We start from the raw sequence: 16,736 nt of genomic DNA, 5'->3' as shown, positions 1-16,736 counted from the left end.
GTTCGATCCACTATGGACTGGACTCTCACAATTATGCTAGATCCACTATGGACTGGACTCTCACTATTATGTTAGATCCACTATGGACTGGACTCTCTCACTATTATGTTAGATCCACTATGGACTGGACTCTCACTATTATGTTAGATCCACTATGGACTGGACTCTCACTATTATGTTAGATCCACTATGGACTGGACTCTCACTATTATGTTAGATCCACTATGGACTGGACTCTCACACTATTATGTTAGATCCACTATGGACTGGACTCACACTATTATGTTAGATCCACTATGGACTGGACTCTCACTATTATGTGAAATCGCCAAAAATGATTCATGGGCGAGGCCACCGCTGCTGCTCACTGCTCCCCTCACCTCCCAGGGGGTGATCAAGGGTGATGGGTCAAATGCAGAGAATAATTTTGCCACACCTAGTGTGTGTTTGACAATCATTGCTACTTTAACTTTAACTTTAACTTCAGCATTCAATCAGACATTATTGTGAGGTTTTGTATTAGTGTTCCTAACAATCAGATATACCGGCCCCCAGACACATTTTTTTCTCTAAATTTGACCCCGAGAGTCAAAATAATTGCCCTGGCCTAAGCCAAGACATGGTTGTTATAATTAAACATGCACTCATAGCTTTATTAATGAAATAAAACAGAAAACACAAGTTATGTCGCTATTTTGACAAGACTTTTATGTGCTGTGACTTGCAGGGAAATGCTGTTGAAACAAAAATGTTACAAACAGCCAGAAGATCAGAAAGCGTCCCTCTTCCATCTGCTCGGTGACTTGCTGAGTAGAGTTAGTTGAGGGCAGTGACTTCTTTGGAGACATGACAAAATGTGAACTCAAGTTCAGGACAGTAATGGTGGACAGTGTGTTCCAACAATATAGGTCAGAAATCCCCATGAAGCACATCAACAGCCAGGACATCTGCATGCAGCGTCAAATCAAGACAAACCTCCCCCTGAGATCCCCCTCCGCCACACTCCGTTTACTTCTCTCAGGCTCCGGGTCTGACCTCAAACCTACCAAACCTTCTCACAATTCAAAGCCTGACCTCAAACCTACCAAACCTTCTCACAATTCCACCTACTTGTCATGCAATAACCACCAGACGAATAAGCTACTCACACACGGGTCCTGTCCCATTTTAAAAACTCGCTAACAGAATAAGCGGTTTGTTTACTTGGCACTACAGAGCAGGGGGTGTCCAAAGTGCGGCCCGGGTATTTGCAGCCCACGGTGTGCAGGTTTATTGTGAAAATCCAATTGACAAGAAAAATGGAGAAAAAAACAGAAATAAATTACATGTATGATAACACTTTTTATCAACAATTTGATTCGATTCAGAATTTGTGGTTGCTGATACAATTCAGGGACGATAGTTTTCTTTTTTTTTTAGAACAATAGACCGACAGGCCAAGCGGTGTGCGGCTTCAGCGGTCGCAGAGGCAAAAACTCGGACATGGGAGGAGTTCGGTGAGGCCATGGAAAACGACTTCCGGACGGCTTCGAAGCAATTCTGGACCACCATCCGCCGACTCAGGAAGGGAAAGCAGTGCACTATCAACACCGTGTATGGTGAGGATGGTGTTCTGCTGACCTCGACTGCGGATGTTGTGGATCGGTGAAGGGAATACTTCGAAGACCTCCTCAACCCCACCAACACGTCTTCCTATGAGGAAGCAGTGCCTGGGGAGTCTGTGGTGGGCTCCCCTATTTCTGGGGCTGAGGTTGCTGAGGTAGTTAAAAAGCTCCTCGGTGGCAAGGCCCCGGGGGTAGATGAGATCCGCCCGGAGTTCCTTAAGGCTCTGGATGCTGTGGGCTGTCTTGGTTGACAAGACTCTGCAGCATCGCGTGGACATCGGGGGCGGTACCACTGGATTGGCAGACCGGGGTGGTGGTTCCTCTCTTTAAGAAGGGGAACCGGAGGGTGTGTTCTAACTATCGTGGGATCACACTCCTCAGCCTTCCCGGTAAGGTCTATTCAGGTGTACTGGAGAGGAGGCTACGCCGGATAGTCGAACCTCGGATTCAGGAGGAACAGTGTGGTTTTCGTCCTGGTCGTGGAACTGTGGACCAGCTCTATACTCTGGGCAGGGTCCTTGAGGGTGCATGGGAGTTTGCCCAACCAGTCTACATGTGTTTTGTGGCCTTGGAGAAGGCATTCGACCGTGTCCCTTGGGAAGTCCTGTGGGGAGTGCTCAGAGAGTACGGGGTATCGGACTGTCTGATTGTGGCAGTCCGCTCCCTGTATGATCAGTGCCAGAGCTTGGTCCGCATTGCCGGTAGTAAGTCGGACACGTTTCCAGTGAGGGTTGGACTCCGCCAAGGCTGCCCTTTGTCACCGATTCTGTTCATAACTTTTATGGACAGAATTTCTAGGCGCAGTCAAGGCGTTGAGGGGATCTGGTTTGGTGGCTGCAGGATTAGGTCTCTGCTTTTTGCAGATGATGTGGTCCTGATGGCTTCATCTGGCCAGGATCTTCAGCTCTCACTGGATCGGTTCGCAGCTGAGTGTGAAGCGACTGGGATGAGAATCAGCACCTCCAAGTCCGAGTCCATGGTTCTCGCCCGGAAAAGGGTGGAGTGCCATCTCCGGGTTGGGGAGGAGATCTTGCCCCAAGTGGAGGAGTTCAAGTACCTCGGAGTCTTGTTCACGAGTGAGGGAAGAGTGGATCGTGAGATCGACAGGCGGATCGGTGCGGCGTCTTCAGTAATGCGGACGCTGTATCGATCCGTTGTGGTGAAGAAGGAGCTGAGCCGGAAGGCAAAGCTCTCAATTTTCCGGTCAATCTACGTTCCCATCCTCACCTATGGTCATGAGCTTTGGGTTATGACCGAAAGGACAAGATCACGGGTACAAGCGGCCGAAATGAGTTTCCTCCGCCGGGTGGCGGGGCTCTCCCTTAGAGATAGGGTGAGAAGCTCTGTCATCCGGGGGGAGCTCAAAGTAAAGCCGCTGCTCCTCCACATCGAGAGGAGCCACATGAGGTGGTTCGGGCATCTGGTCAGGATGCCACCCGAACGCCTCCCTAGGGAGGTGTTTAGGGCACGTCCGACCGGTAGGAGGCCGCGGGGAAGACCCAGGACACGTTGGGAAGACTATGTCTCCCGGCTGGCCTGGGAACGCCTCGGGGTCCCACAGGAAGAGCTGGACGAAGTGGCTGGGGAGAGGGAAGTCTGGGCTTCCCTGCTTAGGCTGCTGCCCCCGCGACCCGACCTCGGATAAGCGGAAGAAGATGGATGGATGGATGGACAATACAACCGAAAAGATTACGTATTTTTCGGACTATAAGTCGCAGTTTTTTTTCTTAGTTTGGCCGGGGGTGCGACTTATACTCAGGAGCGACTTATGTGTGAAATGATGAACACATTACTGTAAAATATCAAATAATATTATTGATCTCATTCACGTAAGAGACTAGACCAGTGATCCTCAACAGGCGGACCGCGGTCCATGTCCGGACCCAGCGACGTGTCTGTCCGGACCTAGCACGAATTATAGTTAAAAAAAATAAAAAAATAAAATAAAATAATTTTTTATTATTATAATTATTATAAAGAAATATAATAATTGTATTTATCTTTGAGTTATCGCTAGCACAAGTCAACGTTCTTTGTTGTTTTTAGTCAAATATCTCCACGTTTCGTTTACACTTCTCCGGCTCTCTCTCTCTCTCTCTCTCTCTCTCTCTCTCTCTCTCTCAGAGAAAGAAAGAGAGAGAGACGGCGTAAGAGCGAGAGAACGCCACTCTGATTGGCTGATTCCGGGGTATGGGTTGTCATCTCTATCACAACGACGCGCTGATAGGCTGTTACCACCTGGGTCATACACATGTGCACAGTGCATGGAACCTTTCGCTGCAGGCACACAGTTGTCTCGTATCGCTACTTCACTAACTGTTCACTCGTCAGCAGTGTTGGGTTAGTTACTGAAAACCAGTAACTAGTTACAGTTACTAGTTACTTTATTTCAAAAGTAACTCAGTTACTAACTCAGTTACTTAAACCAAAAAGTAATGCGTTACTGTGAAAAGTAACTATTTAGTTAGTTATATATATATATACAGAGGTGGGTAGTAACGCGTTACATCTACTTGAGTAACTTTTGGGATAAATTGTACTTCTAAGAGTAGTTTTAATGCAACATACTTTTACTTTTACTTGAGTATATTTATAGAGAAGGAACGCTACTTTTACTCCGCTACTTTTATCTACATTCAGCTCGCTACTCGCTACTAATTTTTATCGATCTGTTAATGCACGCTTTGTTTGTTTTGGTCTGTCAGACAGACCTTCATAGTGCCTGCCTTACTGGTGACGTTTCACTTCGTTCCACCAATCAGATGCAGTCACTGGTGACGTTGGACCAATCAAACAGAGCCAGGTGGTCACATGACCTGACTTAAACAAGTTGAAAAACTTATTCGGGTGTTACCATTTAGTGGTCAATTGTACGGAATGTGTACTGTACTGCGCAATCTAATAATAAAAGTTCCAATCAATCAATCAAAAGTGTGAAGGAAAAAAGATACTTTTTTATTTCAACCGCACGAGGACGTTCCTGTCTTCACAATAAAAGTGCCGCTCCATCGCGCCTGCGCTTTCAAAACAAGAGTCTCCGAAAGCCAGCGCAAACAAGCTAGCAAGCTACGGAGTTTGACGCCAATATATTTCTTGTAAAGTGTATAAAAACGAATATGGAAGCTGGACAAATAAGATGCCAAAAACCCACCACTTTCATGTGGTATTAGACAGAAAGGAGGAACTTTTCTTCTCCTCCATTTGAAAACGTGGACGTTATCATCACTACTGTCTGATTCCAATCAATGCAAGTCATCAGAATCAGGTAATACACCAACTTATATTCTTGTCTTCATGAAAGAAAGGAATCTATATGTTAAACATGCATGTATATTCATTAAAACACCTTTAACTTGTAAACAAAAACAGCAAAATAAATACATATGAATTATATACTGTATATATCAATGTATATGTATGTATGTATGTATATATATATATATATATATATATATATATATATATATGATATGAGTGTGTATGTTACTCATCAGTTACTCAGTACTTGAGTAGTTTTTTCACAACATACTTTTTACTTTTACTCAAGTAAATATTTGGGTGACTACTCCTTACTTTTACTTGAGTAATAAATCTCTAAAGTAACAGTACTCTTACTTGAGTACAATTTCTGGCTACTCTACCCACCTCTGTATATATATATATTTTTTTTAAGGCCCCATTTAATGGCCTTTTAGCCTTCATTTTAGTACTGTTATTGCACTGGAGAATAATACAATGTGTTGATCAACTTGACATGCATTTGCATCACTGAACTCTGCTAAGCAATGTGCTCTACATACAACACACAAAGACAAAGATATGTTTCAAAGGGCCAATTTGTTTCAGACCAGAACAAATTGACAAAACTATTTTAAATTGCTGCAACTTAACATACATAAGTAACAAACAGCATAATAACAACATAGCTGTAAAACAAGAAAGGCACACACTACATACATAAAGCCTAACCAGGCGTTTTTTTTATCTCAAGGAATTCTGAAATAAAATCATGTCTGAAGCCCAGAACACTCTACACATTTCCCCACTTAGTTTAGAGAAAAGGAAATATTAGCCTGGCCCACTAGTATCCCTCTTTAGGTTTGTGAACTTTATAGTCTAAACATTTAGAGTGATGTGATAATCAAACACTCTAAAAGTCTAAAATGAAAGAGTATATAAGAGAATTGACAGAGTGTGTGTACCTTCAGTGTGCAGTGCCTCATTAAAATCCAGCCGCTGTTGGAGGTGGAGGTGAAGTGTGTGTCTCTTTACTAGCTTCGTCGAAGCATGTTGTTTTTGTAGCTGTTTCAGCATATTTGAAACTTACATTCAGCTAAAATGTTCTTTTCTTTGTGGTCGATAAAAGAAACGTACTGAAAATATCTCCATTTTAAGAAACTCGGCTTCGGGGTTCGCCATGACGTCTTGATAGTAGACACAGACACGCCCCCTCCCACACACACACACTCACACAAACACACACACGTACACACAAACAGCGCGCGGCGCGCCTCTTTTTTGTCGCCTCTTCAGCAGCGCTGCAACACTCAGATCTTCTCAGTTTCTAGCCGATACTACATAAAAAATAACGCAAAATAACGCAGTAACGCATCATGTAGCAGAGGTGTGGACTCGAGTCACATGACTTGGACTCGAGTCAGACTCGAGTCATGAATTTGATGACTTTAGACTCGATTTGACAAAATGTAAAGAGACTTGCAACTCGACTTAGACTTTAACATCAATGACTTGTGACTTCACTTGGACTTGATCCTTTTGACTTGACATGACTTGCCACGACTTGCCACTTTCCCCAAAATCCAAAGCTTAAAAAGTTATTTGGGAGCGCTCCGTATTTTTCATTTTCTCCGTCTGTCTATCAGCGTGTTGTTCCTGTCAGCGTGTGTGCTCTCAGTACAACAGCCAATCAAATTAGATCTACGTTGTTTTCATCACGCAGCATTCATCCAATCAAATTGCAGGACAACCAATGAGTTGTCCAACAACATGCCAGTGAGAAACAATTATGCCAAAGTTGGTTTCGTTCGGGTATAAAACCTACGACTTGGTCAACAAAAAAAGAATTGCCGAATGCAAATCACGCAGTTCGAATATTACAGACGGAGACGCAACAACTTAATTCCAACTTCGTTCGACATTTGAAGTTGCACAAAGAAGGGTAAGTTTTGAATGTAAGATAACGTTTATTGGCTAAGTAACGTGACTTTTATTTGCTGTGTAGTTAAATCAGTGAGGCTGCAAACTCACTGCTAACGTTATAACCATAGACATCTTATAAGTAGACGAAGCATGGAGCGCTACTGCCTACTGGCGCAGACGAGGCGCGTGGCCGCCATCTTGGAGTGGTGAGCCGCTCCACTCAGTGCAATTCATTTGGCAGGAGCAATGAACTGTCAGCGCATTTAATTCATCTTACCTCACTGAATACCACTGATTTTCACCCCCCTTTTTTGTCATACGTGTAGCTATGAAAACAGACACATGTTTTGGCGTGTTTTATTATTCATAGTTTGCTTATCAGTAATATAATATTCTTATACGCTATAAGTGACCAGACGTCCGAGATCAAAACTGCGAATATAATCCCAGAGAAGGGGGGAAAAAAACGGTAAACTATTTTTAAGTTGAAGAAACAATATGATTACCGTAGGTTAAAAATACATGCGTATATCCTACATAAACAATGTATGAATACATTAGATATCTATATATCTTAGGGACCTAAAGACTGTATCTCTGTTGCTGCAGCAGCAGAGAGTTTATTCTGTCTTGACACTTTGTATTGATATTTTCTATTACATTCTTCCCTTAAATGATAATGTTTGCAGTGATTGTTTTATATGTATTATTTTATGTAAGTCGCTTTGGATAAAAGCGTCTGCCAAATACTTAAACATATATAAACACCTGAAAGTCTTCATGTCAGCTAAAACCACCAATCTGTTTCACTGGATTCAGAATAAAACCAAATTCTGTTTAACCCAACAATGTTAGTATTTGAATATTGTTACTTGAAGACTTATTCCTGGTTACAATTATACTGTTAAGAAAATATTGTCTTATACTTTGCCTAAAATGAGAATGCATCATAATCAGTGGCGGCTGGTGAATTTTGTTTTAGGTGGGGCTGAAAATTTGTAAACCAAACCCCTGTAGGGGCGTCATCCTCCCCCAGAAGATTTCTTTGTGATTTTCACATACAAATATTGAAGATCTTTGATCCTTCTCAACTCTGTGGTAATATTATTTTCATAAGATACAACCAATAGTACGTTAATGTTAAATCTTACTTGTGAAAAGTAATCCCCCGATTCCTATTTTCAACAGTCCGCTCATTTGAGCAGGAAAACGCTGAACACCAGCCCGGCATCTTTGTTTTCTACCTGTCAACTGTCAGTTTAGGCTGCTCGCCGGCTCCTCATCACCACTTCAAGATGGCGGCCAAATTGCTCACGTCACAGCAACCAATGCTGCGTCTACTTATAAGATGTCTATGGTTACAACGTCATTGCAAACACGGCAATCTGTTGCGTCCACTGCAGTTTGCTACCTTATTCATACTTTTTGTCAAGTGATTTTTTTTTAAGCAGGGTTGCATGAGGTACCTACACATAACGTTACGTTAGACAATGTATCACACACAGTAACGTAACGTTAGTCAATGTATCACACACAGTAACATTACGTTAGTCAATGTATCACACACAGTAACATTACGTTAGTCAATGTATCACACACAGTAACATTACGTTAGTCAATGTATCACACACAGTAACGTAACATTAGTCAATGTATCACACACAGTAACGTAACGTTAGACGGCAGTCAGCAGCACCGCGTATTTTAGCCACCTACAAAAAGACAAACATAGTCAAATAAAGGTCAGTTAAAATGTATACTATATTAAGAATATGTGTACATATTGCATAGGGTCCTGACATCTAAAAAGTACAACTCTGTTCATTGTTATGTTCATATATTTGTTATGTTTTTCATGTGTACGCACACATACTACACCTACTCAGTGGCCTAGTGGTTAGAGTGTCCGTCCTGAGATCGGTAGGTTGTGAGTTCAAACCCCGGCCGAGTCATACCAAAGACTATAAAAATGGGATCCATTACCTCCCTGCTTGGCACTCAGCATCAAGGGTTGGAATTGGGGGTTAAATCACCAAAAATGATTCCCAGGCGCGGCACTGCTGCTGCCCACTGCTCCCCTCACCTCCCAGGGGGTGATCAAAGGGGATGGGTCAAATGCAGAGGACAAATTTCACCACACCTAGTGTGTGTGTGACAATCATTGGTACTTTAACTTTACTTTAACTTTACTTTAACATAAACACACATACAGTATGAGATTAGATCAATGAGATAAGGTAAGAAAAAGGATAGAAACTGCTGTGGAACTAGTTACAATGCAATATGCCATTAAAATACAATGTTAACACTTTTGTGCAAATAAGTACAGTTGCACTTGTTTTTTTCAAATGTGTTTATTCTGTAAAGGAATGAGTTACATGTTTAAAATGACTGGTTAATAGTGCTATTTTGAAGTGCAATGTCAGCACTATTTTTTTCCCTGCAATTTCAAATGCACTTGTTTTAATAAATAAATACAGCGTTTTAAAAGCATACACAATCTGTGTAAATATATTAGTCTGTGGTTAAACGACTTGAAAGGACTCGAAACTCAAAATGCAGGACTTGGGACTTGACTTGAGACTTTCCAGTCTTGACTTTGGACTTGACTCGGACTTGCCCTGTCTTGACTCGGGACTTGACTCGGACTTGAGGGCAAAGACTTGAGACTTACTTGTGACTTGCAAAGCAATGACTTGGTCCCACCTCTGTCATGTAGTAACGGTAACGGAGTTACTGAATATAAAAAAATAACGCGTTAGATTACTAGTTACTGCCGATAGTAACGGCGTTACAGTCCCAACACTGCTCATCAGTCACTGAATGTGAATCAAATCACAATGGCATGCTCCAAGTTGGCTCAGGCTGGTAAAAGAAAGGTGGACAGGGAAAACCGACGTTTCAAGGAAGAATGGACAGAGCAATATGTTTTCATCCTACCTACTGCAAGTACCAGACCAATGTGTCTAATATGCAACTGTACTGTTGCTCTGGTGAAATGTGAAAATCTGAAACGTCACTATCTGAAAGAGCACTGCGAATTTGAAGAGACATTTCTTCATGATTCAGAGCTAAGAAAAAAAGAAATCACAAGGCTGAAAAAGTCATATGAAACATCAAGCAAGATTGTTGTTAAATCTATGACACAACAACAAATAGCAACAGAGCGCTCACTCAGAGTGGCATGGGTTTTGGGTAAACACAAGAAGCCATTCTCTGATGCAGAAATAATTAAATAATGCTTGACTGAAGTGATGGGTGCCATGTTTGAAGGCAAAGAGAAGGAGGAAATGACAACCACAATTTGCCTCTGGATTTCATTATTAACAATATAAATTGTTTTAAGTACACTGTCGATTTTACATGAAAAAAATTTAACGTTTACAAAATGTTACTGTAAAATATAGTGTTTTTTTGTTTTTGTGTTGTTTTTTAAACATTTTAGGTAAATGCAAAAACAGTACCACTGTTTTTTTGGGGTGGTTTTACGGAAAAAGCTGGCAGCTTAGTTGCCAGAATGTTTGTGTTAGATTGACATTGGTTTTTACTACATTATATTGTTCATGGAAAAACAGAACTAGTAAGTTTTTATTTTTTATTTTGGCAACTTAGCTGCCAGTTTTTCTATCGTAAAAACAAATGTACCGTCTTTCCATTTACAGTAATACACCGTTAAAAACAAAAACCGTAGATTTTACAGTCAAAAACTGTACAAAAACTACAGTAGTAGTACCATAATATGTTACGTTAACATACCAGTTGGTTATTTATGCCTCATATAACGTACACTTATTCAGCCTGTTGTTCACTATTCTTTATTTATTTTAAATTGCCTTTCAAATGTCTATTCTTGCTGTTGGCTTTTATCAAATACATTTCCCCCAAAAATGCGACTTATACTCCAGTGCGACTTATATATGTTTTTTTCCTTCTTTATTGTGCATTTTCGGCCGGTGCGACTTATACTCCGGACCGACTTATACTTGTAATTTAGGCATACTTGCCAACCCTCCCGAATTTTCCGGGAGACTCCCGAAATTCAGCGCCTCTCCCAAAAACCTCCCGGGACAAATATTCTCCCGAAAATCTCCCGATTTTCAGCCGGAGCTGGAGGCCACGCCCCCTCCAGCTCCATGCGGACCTGAGTGAGGACAGCCTTTTTTCAGACGGGAGGACAACAGGGTGACAAGAACTAAATCATCCAGACTAGAGATAAATTGTATTATTATCTTTATCTTACCTAAAAATAGATATATTTATTAATTAAAAAAAAAAAAAAAAACGAAATACATTTTTACTATATTTTTCTAAAAACATCAAAATTAATTGTATTTTTATTTGTATTTTTTCTGACTCCTTATTACATCCAGCCATAGAATTATACATTAAAATAAACATATTTGAAATAATTAATTTTAAATGATCATAATTCATTTAAAATGACCATATTTAATTATTAAAATAATTGCTTGTTTATCAACAACTTTAGCATTTTATTCATTACATTTTGAAGCTCTCAGAAGCCAAGTTATGTTATATTCCTTAAGATTTATTTATGCAAGTTTGAAGTATCAATTACCTAAACACAGTTTTGTTTGCATATTTTCAGGATATATATATATATATAATATATATATATATATATATATTAGAGATGCGCGGTTTGCGGGCACAACCGCGGAGTCCGCGGATTATCCGCGGATCGGGCGGATGAAATTTTAAAAAATTAGATTTTATCCGCGGGTCGGGTCGGGTCGGGTCGGGTCGGGTCGGGTCGGGCGGTTGAAATTAAAAAAAATTAGATTTTAAATAGATTCAGGCGGGTGGCAGTTAAACCAATTGGGAAATATATATACATAGTTAAATGTTGTTACCCACATACGAAAAACGAGCAGGCACCTGCAGCATATGCCACAACAGAAGAAAAAAAAGAAAAAGAGATGGACACTTTTACGGAGCGGAGAAGGGACGCCTCGCCGGGGTCCGGGACCGAGGCCCCTTCCCCCGAGAGGGCCCCACCGGGAGCCGTAGCTGAGGCGATCCGCGAGAAGGGCCCGACGCACGTCCAGGGTCACCACCGCGCCCACCGCACCGACACCCCGCCTCGTCAACCTTCGCCGCGGCCGGCGTCACGCGCAGCAGGTAAGCAGCTTACCTGCCCGCCACCCCCGTGGCCGGGGGCTCGTAACAGGGGTCACTCCGCGCGCTCCGCCCGCGCAGCTTACCTGCCCGCCACCCCTGTTGCCGGGGGCGCGTAACAGGGGTCACTCCGCGCGCAGTGCGCTCCCGAAAGGGGTGGGGCTCACCCTGGTTGATATAGACAGCAGGACGGTGGCCATGGAAGCCGGAACCCGCTAAGGAGTGTGTAACAACCCACCTGCCGAATCAACTAGCCCTGAAAATGGATGGCGCTGGAGCGTCGGGCCCATATACCCGGCCGTCGCCGGCAGCGAGACGCGCTTGGAGGTGCGCTCAGCGCGGCTCCCATATGATTGCGCATTGGTGTGCGTCTGGGTTGTGACAGCGTGGCACGCGAATGTCTGTGCTGCATTGGATCAGTCTCCTTTCTTAAACAGGCAAAAGCTTTATAACCTCACTAATGCCTTGCATCGTCTATATTAGATATATAACAACGGGCGGGTGCGGGCGGATGGCGGGCGGATGCGGTTCTGATCAAATGTTAGATCGGGTGGATTGCGGATGGTTGACGACTTTCTGATGCGGTTGCGGATGAAATAATTGCCTATCCGCGCATCTCTAATATATATATATATATATATATATATATATATGTATGTATGTATGTATGAAATACTTGACTTGGTGAATTCTAGCTGTCAATATACTCCTCCCCTCTTAACCACGCCCCGCCCCACCCCTGACCACGCCCCCCACCTCCCGAAATCGGAGGTCTCAAGGTTGGCAAGTATGAATTTAGGACTATAAATCGATATATCGATCAATTGTTACACCTGGAATTGTTTCCTGTCGGAAGCTGAAGAATGCATACAGGCTGTGTAACATGTTAACATACAGTGGTGATCAAAAGTGTACATAGACTTGTAAAGAACATCATGTCATGGCTGTCTTGACTTTACAATAATTTCTATTTTTTTGTGATGTAGTGATTGGAGCACATACTTGTTGGTCACAAAAAACATTCATGAAGTTTGCTTCTTTTATGAATTTATTATGGCTCTACTGAAAATGTGAGCAAATGTGCTGGGTCAAAAGTACCGTATTTTTCGGAGTATAAGTCGCTCCGGAGTATAAGTCGCACCGGCCGAAAATGCATAATAAAGAAACACCATTGAGGTGTTATATATACATGACGCAAGTATATACGTAATGTAGTAACATGCACATGTATAATAACATTTAATATTTACGTATATTGCTCAATTCAAGCATACTGTGGCGCTTTAATTTCACAGACGCATTACTACGTCCGCTTTTTCCTTCGACAACATCACTGATTACTGCAGACTTCGGTCAAACAAACATAACAAAACATCACTCACTGTACAATGTCTGCTCTCACTGAGATGCCAACTGTTGGGATGCTGATATATTCCATGTTTAAATGAAGAATCAGTCACTCTTTTCGGGTCTTTTTCGCCAGTTCCGGGTCTCAGTTTGCAGTCAAAGTGTACCAACTTCTCAGTTTATGTCCATATACACCGTATTTTTCGGAGTATAAGTCGCTCCGGAGTATAAGTCGCACCTGCCGAAAGTGCATAACAAAGAAGGAAAAAAATATATATAAGTCGCACTGGAGTATAAGTCGCATTTTTTGGGGAAATGTATTTGATAAAAGCCAACACCAAGAATAGACATTTGAAAGGCAATTTAAAATAAATGAAGAATAGTGAACAACAGGCTGAATAAGTGTACGTTATATGAGGCATAAATAACCAACTGGTATGTTAACGTAACATATTATGGTAAGAGTCATTCAAATAACTATAACATATAGAACATGCTATACGTTTACCAAACAATCTGTCACTCCTAATGGCTAAATCCCATGAAATCTTATACGTCTAGTCTCTTACGTGAATGAGATCAATAATATTATTTGATATTTTTTACGGTAATGTGTTCATCATTTCACACATAAGTCGCTCCTGAGTATAAGTCGCACCCCCCGGCCAAACTATGAAAAAAAACCCTAACCCTAACCCTAACCCTACATACAGCAATGTTAATATTTGCTTACATGTTCCTTGGCAAGTTTCACTGCAATAAGGCACTTTTGGTAGCCATCCACAAGCTTCTGCTTGAAATTTTGACCACAAAATTGGTGCAGTTCAGCTAAAGTTGTCGGTTTTCTGACATGGACTTGTTTCTTCAGCATTGTCCACACGTTTATTAAGTCAGGACTTTGGGAAGGCCTTTCTAAAACCTTCATTCTAGCCCGATTTAGCCATTCCTTTACCACTTTTGAGGTGTGTTTGGGGTCATCGTCCTGTTGGAACACCCAACTGCGCCCAAGACCCAACCTCCGGGCTGATGATTTTAGCTTGTCCTGAAGAATTTGGAGGTAATCCTCCTTTTTCATTGTCCCATTTAAAGCGGCAGTTCCATTGGCAGCAAAACAGCATACCTGCCAACTACTCCGGTTTTCCCGTAATTAGTACGGTTTTCATCAACCTATTCCGGGTTACGGTTGCAGTGATAAAAAATACGGTTTTTCATTAATTAAAAAAAAAATTTTTTTTTAAAGTTTTATTCACGAAATCGCGTAACAACAATGACAATCGACACTGCTTCCCGTAACTTCCTATCGAGCCATTCCGAATGCCATGCGCGAGGCTATTTATAGCACCGCTGCCAAGCACGAGGCCATTGTTTCCAAACGAGCGAACGATCATGGAATCAGCCGGAGAAACATCGCAAACGAGTCTTAAACCGAAAAGAAAACTGCAGTCATTCCGTGAAGAATATTCAAAAGCCTATCCGGGAATAATTATCCGTTCCAAAAAGGGTGAAAACTACGCGAATTGCACCTTGTGCAGACAAGATTTTTCGATCGGACACGGAGGAATTAGCGATGTAAAAGACCACGTTGGGACAAAAAAACACAAGTCTAATGCCGTTGCTAGCGATACAAGTGGAAAAATGTCAACGTTTTTCGTCGCCCAAACAGATTCTTTGGATGTGATAAATGCCAAAGTTTTATTTACGGAGGCAATAATTGAGCAAACAAAAAGGTAATGACACCAATGTTATCTATTGGAATTGTTTAGTACTGTTATACTGTTAAAAGTGTTTATACTATTTATGCTTTCAAGTCCAAGTTGAAGAAATCTTGTTAAATGTTGACAGCATAACTACCAAAATACAGAAGTATGTCCTTAATATTTTTGCAGTGCTATTTCTGTTGAAAAGTTCAAATGATTACATTAGAGATGTGATGTGCCACTTTTCAAGTGTCTGATGGCTTCAATTAATTTTCATTCATTTTTCATATTTTGAATTCTTTTGAAAGGCTTACAAAAAAACTACATTTGAATTGTAATTCCATGCTATTGACAGGACTATTAATTTTAATGAAGTTAGCTTACCATGTTTACAGTATGATAATTGTGATAGAAATGTGAATTTTAGGCACAGAATATTTTTTACAATTGAACAAGGCAGTAGATTATACAAGCTTGGACAGAAAGTTAATAATGACACCAATTTTTTTTTTAATGGAATTGTTTAGTACTGTTTTACCATTTGTTTACTGTAAAAAGTGTTTATACTTTCAATGAACAAATTGAAGTCTTGTGAAAGGTTGACAGGATAACTGGCATTAACTGTCAAAATAATTTCAAACTATTGAAGTTAGCTTACAGAATAAACATGTCAATCAACCCATATGATTTTTGCTGTAATATTTTTGTTTTGAAAAGTCACTGTGACTGATAGAAAAGTGATGGTTTTAGCAACATTTTAACCTGTCTGAATGCTAATAATCATTTTGCGTCAAGGGGCGAAAGAACCCCCCACCAGGACTTTGTCCTGGACCTACCGGGGCCTGCGGCCCTTGGACCCTGGCTACTAGGGTTTTCTGATTTCAAAAGTTGGCAGGTATGAAACAGGTCCAGAGCATAATACTACCACCACCATGCTTGATGTTAGGAATGGTGTTCCTGGGATTAAAGGCCTTGCCTTTTTCTCCTCGAAACATATTGCTGGGTATTGAGGCCATACAGCTCCATTTTTGTTTCATCTGACATCGCATGGACAAAGATAAGACCTTCTGGAGGAAAGTTCTGTGGTCAGATGAAATAATGACAGAAAAGCAACACATTTAGTTGAAGTGCACTAATTTTGTCAAGAGGAGTGGTCAAAAATTGAAGCAGAAGCTTGTGGATGGCTACCAAAAGTGCCTTATTGCAGGTAAACTTGCCAAGGGACATGTAAGCAAATATTAACATTGCTGTATGTATACTTTTGACCCTCACATTTTCAGTAGAGCCATAATAAATTCATAAAAGAAGCAAACTTCATGAATGTTTTTTGTGACCAACAAGTATGTGCTCCAATTAAGGCTGAAACGACGCGTCGACGTAGTCGACGTCATCGGTTACGTAAATACGTCGACGCCGTTTTTGTGCGTCGGCGCGTCGCATATTTACGTCACACTACTGTCATGGCGGAGCGCAAAGCAGACGATGCGAGCGAGGGGAAAAAAGCACGCCAAAAGTCGTCAAAAGTGTGGGAGTATTTCAATAAACGGCCTAATAATGTTGTTGTATGCACACTGTGTCGAGCGGAAATGGCCTATCATAGCAGCACAACGGCTATGAAGGAACATTTGAAAAGAAAACCCCCGACAGCGTTCTTGCCATTACCATCAACAAGTCAATCGTCCGCGTGCGTATACGTTGTCATTATTACACAAAAACATGAATGTGTCATTTGCATCTGCGTTGTAAATTCATAAACTAAAGCACCGTTTGCTCTGAGAGGCGCGTTTGG

The sequence above is a fragment of the Nerophis lumbriciformis genome, linkage group LG28 (assembly GCF_033978685.3).
Source record: "Nerophis lumbriciformis linkage group LG28, RoL_Nlum_v2.1, whole genome shotgun sequence".
NCBI classification, from domain to species: Eukaryota; Metazoa; Chordata; class Actinopteri; order Syngnathiformes; family Syngnathidae; genus Nerophis; species Nerophis lumbriciformis.
This window is presented reverse-complemented; position numbering follows the sequence as displayed.